This window comes from Lactuca virosa, chromosome 7, assembly GCF_052849685.1.
Source record: "Lactuca virosa cultivar CGN04683 chromosome 7, Lactuca_virosa_CGN04683_v6, whole genome shotgun sequence".
NCBI lineage: Eukaryota > Viridiplantae > Streptophyta > Magnoliopsida > Asterales > Asteraceae > Lactuca > Lactuca virosa.
In genome coordinates this window covers 224,784,051-224,791,511 of record NC_136432.1, presented here as the reverse complement: position 1 = coordinate 224,791,511, position 7,461 = coordinate 224,784,051, and positions in this window count along the sequence as shown.

Here is a 7,461-nt window from a genome sequence, read left to right as displayed (position 1 = left end):
ACTATAGGCACGCAACTCAAGAGAGGATGAAGATGGAAACATAAGAGTGCGGAATTGAGTACCACGTAAATATCTCAAAATACGAAGAACAGCTCCCCAATGAACAATAGTAGGAGCAGTGACAAACTGGCTAACCACATGAACTGCATGAGCAATATCCGGTCTAGTGACAGTCAGGTGAACCAAACTCCCAACAATGGTACGATAAAGGCTTGGATCTGATAATGGGACACCATCAGTTGGAGAGTACTTTGCATTACTCTCTATAGGCGTATCAACTGTTCGATTATCCGTGAGTCGTGCACGTTCAAACAAATCTGAAATATACTTCGTTTGAGATAAAAGATAACCCTTTGGAGATTGAGCAACTTCAATCCCCAAGAAATAACGAAGCAATCCCAAGTCTTTCATAGCAAAACGGTGAGCCAAATCACGCTTTAAAGACTCTATACCATCATGATCATCACCAGTAATAATCATGTCATCGACATATAAGGAAAGAATAATCCGACCTGCATTCGTACATCGAATAAATAGAGCCGAATCATGGTTACTTGGTTGAAAACCAAGAGAAGTAATCACCGTAGAAATTTTTTCAAACCAAGCACGAGGGGCTTGTTTGAGGCCATATAGAGCCTTCCGAAGTCTACAAACTTCACCTGGTCGGTGAGCAATACCAGGGGGAGGAGACATGTATACTTCTTCATGAAGATCACCATTCAAGAAAGCATTCTTGACATCCATCTGATAAATCTTCCATTGGCGAATGGAAGAAACTGCAATCAAGGTGCGAACAGTCGTCATTTTTGCAACAGGAGCAAACGTCTCCTCATAATCCATACCATACTTTTGCGCATACCCTTTCGTAACAAGTATGGCTTTATAACGCTCAACGGATCCATCAGACTTTTTTTTGATTTTATAAACCCAACGACAACCAATCGTGTGTTTTCCGGGTGGAAGCGGAACCAGATCCCATGTATGAGTCTGATAAAGAGCTGCAAGTTCCTCAACCATAGCGATCTGCCAAAGGGGATCAGAAACGGCCTCTTTGTAGGATGTTGGCTCAGAGAGACGATGTACATTAGCAATAAAAGAGGCAAAAGCTGGTGAGTAAGAGGAATAGACAAAGTCAGGAAGTTTTGTGGACTTCTTATTACGATAAGGCCTCGATGGAGGGGGGTCTTGATGATTTGCAGGCATAGGATCAACGATAGGTGCTGGATCAGCCGCATATGGTGGATCAGCAGCAAGTGGTGGATCAGTGACATGTGGTGGATCATCAATGTCAATGATAAACGGATCAATAGTACGAAGCTCCTCTCGGGTTGCATCATGTGACTGAACAGGAATGCTATAGAATGGAATATGCTCCAAAAAGGTGACATTGCGAGATACATACAGTTTCTGATTTGAAGGATCATAGCACCGATAACTTTTCTGACCAATACCATATCCCAGAAAAACACAAAGAGCTGATTTTGAAGACAACTTATCTCTCTCTACATGAGGCTTCAAGACAAAACATGTACACCCAAACACTCGTAATGAAGAATAATCTGGGAGTTGTCCAAGCAACATTTCATAAGGAGACTTCCCCGAAGTGTACGCAGTAGGAATGCGATTAATAACATAAGTGGCGGTATGAACAGCTTCTCCCCAAAACATATTGGGAACTTGAGCAGAGAGTAGTAAGGATCTTGCAGTTTCTAGGAGATATTGATGTTTTCTTTCTGCAACACCATTCTGCTGAGTCTGTACAGATGATTGATGTATAGTGCCATCAGATGCCAATAATTGTTTAAAATCATTGGAGGTAAATTCTCCTCCCAGATCACACCGAAAACATTTTATGATAGCAGAGTGTTGAGTCTTGACAAGAGCTCTGAATTCACTATATATGGTGAAAAAGTCAGACCTGTGCTTCGTAAAATAAACCCACGTATAACGAGTGTAATCATCAATGAATGAAACATAATAGTTAGCTCCTGATTTGGAGGTGATCGGAGAGGGACCCCACACATCAGAATGCACAATATAAAAGGGAGCAACAGAATGAGTGACACTTTTATTAAACTGTAAAGCAGAAAATTTTCCCAGTTTACAACCACAACAATCAGAAATATCATCAAAATTTCAAAGAGCCTAACACACCAGTGGAAACCAAAAACTGTAAACGAGACGATGACACATGTCCCAAACGAGAATGCCAAAGATAAAAAGGAGACGGTGAAGGGTTTAAACGAAAAGACGACAAATCGACACTAGATGCAGCAACATCAACAACATGTAGCTGCTCCAAGACATAAAGCTCCCCAAGTCTACGGCCTATCCCAATCACCCTCCGAGACCGAATGTCCTGTACACAGCAGAATGAATCAGAAAAGAAGACCCAACAACCAGATTTACACAACTGACTGACCAATGCAAGATTCAAAGCAAGTGTAGGAATGTAATACACATCTGTTAAAGATATATAAGGAGTGACAATAGAACCAACACCCTCTACTGAAATGGGTGTAGCACTAGCAGACATAACAGAGACAGGTGTACGAGAAGATAATGAAGCAAAAGATGAAAAATGTGGTGACATGTGATGAGATGCACCAGAATCCAATATCCACAAGGATGAAGGAATACCTGACGTGTTGGATGAAGACAGACATGAATGAGACATGGAAGCTGACATGGCAGTTGGATTGGTAGCTAAGAACTGTCTGAACTGCTCAACAATCTGTGGATCCAAGGATGATGGTGGTGTGAAATCTGTTTCATTCTCAACTGAAGGTGTAGCAGCAGCGTACTGTGGCGGCCTAAAAGATGAAAAAGAGGGACGTGACTGTCCAGAAGACTTGTTCTGTTGTGAAGACTGAGACTGTGATGGTGATCTTGTTTGTTGTTGCTGCTGATTTCCCTTGCTTTTCAGCAAAGGACAATTTGCCTTCCAATGGTTCTTCTTCTTACATAAAGCACACTCATGAAATGCAACTCTGGGATGATTTTGGTTTGAAGATTGGGGTCGTTGTGAAACAGCAAAGACATCAGGAGTGGCTGTCTTGGGAGCTTTGTCAGCATGAGACTTGATACGAGTTTCTTCAGCAATCAACTCGTGAACAACCGAATCAACAGTGGGAAGAGGTGTACGATGCAAGATTGATCCACGCAGACCTTGAAAATCTGAACGTAATGCCATCAAGAACTGAACCAAACGTTGCTCTTCCCTTCTATCAATATAAGGCTTAAAAGCCTTCAACACATCAGGTTCTGTAAGAGCTAACTGATCCCACAAATCTGACATAGCTGCATAAAATTCCTGAACACTGAGATTGTTCTGTTGGAGGGCTCGAATATCAAACTCTAACTGATACTGCTTTGCAAAGTTAGACTGAGTATACAACCTAGCCAAGTGATCCCAAACCTCCTTTGTCGTGTCATACTTCGCCAACTGAGTACCGATAGACTGGATGACAGAATTATTAATCCAAGTAATGATCTTGGAGTTATCAGTCTCCCATGAATCCAGTAAGGTTGCATAATTAGCGGCCTTCTCGTCTATTGGTTTCTTCTTGTCACCTGTAACAATCCCCCACATAGTCTTGCCCCGCAAGAAATTTTTCATAACATAACTCCAATAGGCATAGTTTTTGCCATCAAGTTGAATACTAATGGACTGAAGAGAATCATCTCTTGGGGCCATATTTCAATATCAGTCAAACAGTAAATACGAGTAGCAGCAAAAATGATCAAGATCTCGAAATCAACAAAGACGAAACGAAACCCTCAAAACCGACAAATGAACAAATCAAACCAAACCGAATACAGCAACGAGCAAAAAAAAGATACCCAAAATTGCAAATGGTGGCAATGAACAGTGCACGTGAACAATACCGATGAACAGTGCGATGAACAGTAACCGTGATCAACAGTACCTGTGAACAGTAACGCCGATGAACAGTAATCGTCAGTGAACAATAACGCCCGTGAACAGTAATCGCTGTGAACAGTAACGCCGATGAACAGGAATCGTGAACAGTAACACCTATGAATAGTAACTCGATGAACAGTAACTCGCTCCCCAAAAACGAAAAAGTACAGATAATCAACCGAGCTCTGATACCATGTAAACTAACAAGTGAAAGACATATAACAACTAGGGTTTCGTATTATTATCAAAGAGAAGTACAAATACAATGAAAGGGAAAGACATAATATATAGACAAGCTAATTAGGGTTTCCTAGCGAAAAGGCCCAATCATAAAACCCAATACAAAATAAAGCCCAAAATCTTATTAGGCTAACCAGATCATCGACAAACATATATGAAATCTTCCTAATTTAGCACATTTTTCCCATTTTGGTGTTAAAACTTATATGTTGAAGTCTATTTGAGCCCAATATGCAATTTTTGTATGTTTATTAAGTTTTCATTTGTGCTTGCATCTTCTGTAACAAAGTTAAAAGTCCGGACCTTAATTTTTAGATAAATAAACTACTAGAAAAATATCCTTTAATGATACGAATTGTGTGTCATAAAAGGGTACAGATGACACGCAAATGCGTGTCAAGGAAGGGTCTATCATAAAGGAAGACGACACGTATTTATGTGTCGTAACCTTACGACGCGCATTTACGACACGCAATACGTATCATTAAAGTCTTTGTCATAAAGAAAGACGACACACATTTTTGCTTGTCATAATTTTAAATGTTTAAAAAAAATATTTTTTTATGTAGATTTAATAATTTTCAAATTAGATGACAATTAATGTCTCATAATATAAAATAACATATCATACAAAAAAAGACAATCCACTTAAAAACATATAGTATGTCAAATAATAATAATCATTCCAATGCTTAAATAAATGTAATACAAAAACTATTTCATCATATCTTATCAATTCCCCTAGCAATACACCATCTCCAATTAAGACATGTATTCAGACCAATTTACCTACCACAAATGCAACATTTGAAACACGAGACCCAACTGATCAATAGTCTTTTTCGTATTAAAAAGCACAGACCTAATGGAAAATTAAGAACGTTAACACTAAAACATCAAAAAAACCCATCAAACTAATTAAAAAGTAACAATCGGATTTTGTAACAAACGAAAACAATTTCCAATTTCCAATTTCCAATCATAATCAATATTTCAAAGCTAAAAACTTTTAAAAAATAATATAATTATAAAGCGAATAAGTTCTTACCGAGTTAGTGAGAGGGAGACAGAGAGAGCGAGAGATACAGAGAGATCAGGTACATTGGAGAGAAGATTAGGCGACATCAATGCTCACTTTGGTCTCCAGTAACGACCTTTACTCCGGCAAACACAGCTGAACAATGGAGAGAAGATTTTAGGCGGGGCAAATCAGAGGAGTCATGAGAGAACGAGTGTTAATGAAGAAGAAAGAGAGAATAAGATATGATGTTTGTAAACGAGGAGATTTAATGAACCCTAAAAACCTAAACACTAATATGTATTTTGTTAATAGGAAGGTTGGAGTTGATACCATGGCCGCAGAGCTCCAAAAACATGAAAGGGAGATGGACAACCGCAAAACGCCATTACGGTTTCTTCGGTAGATGATTTTACAGAAGAAGGAGGAGACGCATCATAGACATCAAAAAGGAAAATGGGAGATGATCAGAGAACAAGGCGACGGGGTTTTTAATTTTTAGGGATCTCATTCTCCCCCCCCCCCCCTAGTTATTTAAGGATGGAAAATGCGCGTCTTTCTTTCATGAAAAATTTTCAAAGCGACATGCTTGTTTTGATAGGTGCCCTCCGTGTTTTTTATTTTTATTCTTTTTGTTGTACACTAATTTTACGGCACGCAAAAACGCGTGTTCTGTATCCTTCAATTTTTGGGAGAGCTGACATTATTTTTAGGGCACACACTTTTACGTATCATAAATCAGTGTGTGTCATGGTTCGCATGTCATTAAAGGGCTGTTTTCTAGTAGTGATAGAACTTTTTTATTTTTTTAGTACAACTTACACCTAAAGTTACCGGGAAGTCTTTCCTTGTTGCAACTGCGTAACAGGAGTCCATTCCTTTGTCATCATAGCGACAATGTGGTTGAAAGAAAGATCAGGCTCCTCAACTCACAATCTCCTAGTTGGAAGATGATCAACCAATCTTCCACCACCTAAACCTAATCTTTGTAAACCACATCTCTATATAGGCCTTCCTTCTTTCCAACTATCTCTCCAAGTATCTGGAAGCCAGTTGAAGCTTTACATAGATTCAACTTCTGTAACATGATTGCCTTGGAAAACATGTCTACTAGATTCTTAGTACCAAGGATCTTCTTCAGGTTTCGAGTCTAGTGGCTTATTGATTGTTTGATAAAGTGGTACTTCATCTACACATATTTTGTTCTTTCATAAATAACTAGATTCTTTGCATGATGATATGCACTATGGTTTTAATAACGTAGGGCATAGTCTTTTTTGTACCCAAATCTAATATGAAAATTTTCAACCAGATAAGTTCTAAGGACAAATTTTTCAATTTCCATTCATTATGCTTATGTGGTTAATAGTGATAGGTTTTATACAAACAATCCTATGTGTGCATGCAACCCTAATTGGATCTATGTTTTCACTATTAGACATACAACTTCATGAACACAAAAAGAAACCTGGAATACTCCTATGATTTTCGAAATCCACAAAGGAGAATAGAATACATTTTTTTTGTTGTTATATAGCAATAACAACTAGTTCCTTGAATTTCCTTAGCTCTTGAAAGCAAGTACCACAAGTGTAGTACCTCTAATGGCTCACAAACACACTAGGTAAAAGGATGAATATGGGAGAGAGGAGAGAAGGGTATCTTGCTCTAAAATTCGTCCCTTTTAGGGTTTCCCAAGGCTTGGACGAATTCTAGTGCCTTAGGGTGCTATTTATACTGGAGGCTAGCTAGGGTTTCAAGGTGGAAACCCTAATCCCTTAGCTTAAGGCCCAAGCAAATCCATGGACTCCTTTCCTTAAGCCCTTGGACGAAAACTCCGAGATCCTTCTAGGATTTTCGTTCAAGCCTTAATAAAGGTGATCCAATAGCCCAAAGTCTCAACTATCAAATAATTACAAAACAACCCCTGTACTTTTAATTAATTCCTTTAATCTCGAAATTAATTCCTAATTAATTTCTGATTAAATACTAATTAATAATATGATTCCAAATTAATATATTATTCATATAATATATTAACAAATCATATTTATACCCCAATTTATTATTCTTAACAATAAACCAGCCTCTCTCCTTAACAGTCATCTTGTCTAGTCACCAGTGTGAAGGCAACCCAAAAGGACCATGCTCACAATCGGGTCAAGTACATACCAAAATAGTTATGGACTTAGACACTAATCCAACAGTCTCCCACTTGGATAAGTCTAATAACTATTTTGCATAACTTTAGAACCTGATCAGCAATCGTAGCTTTCAA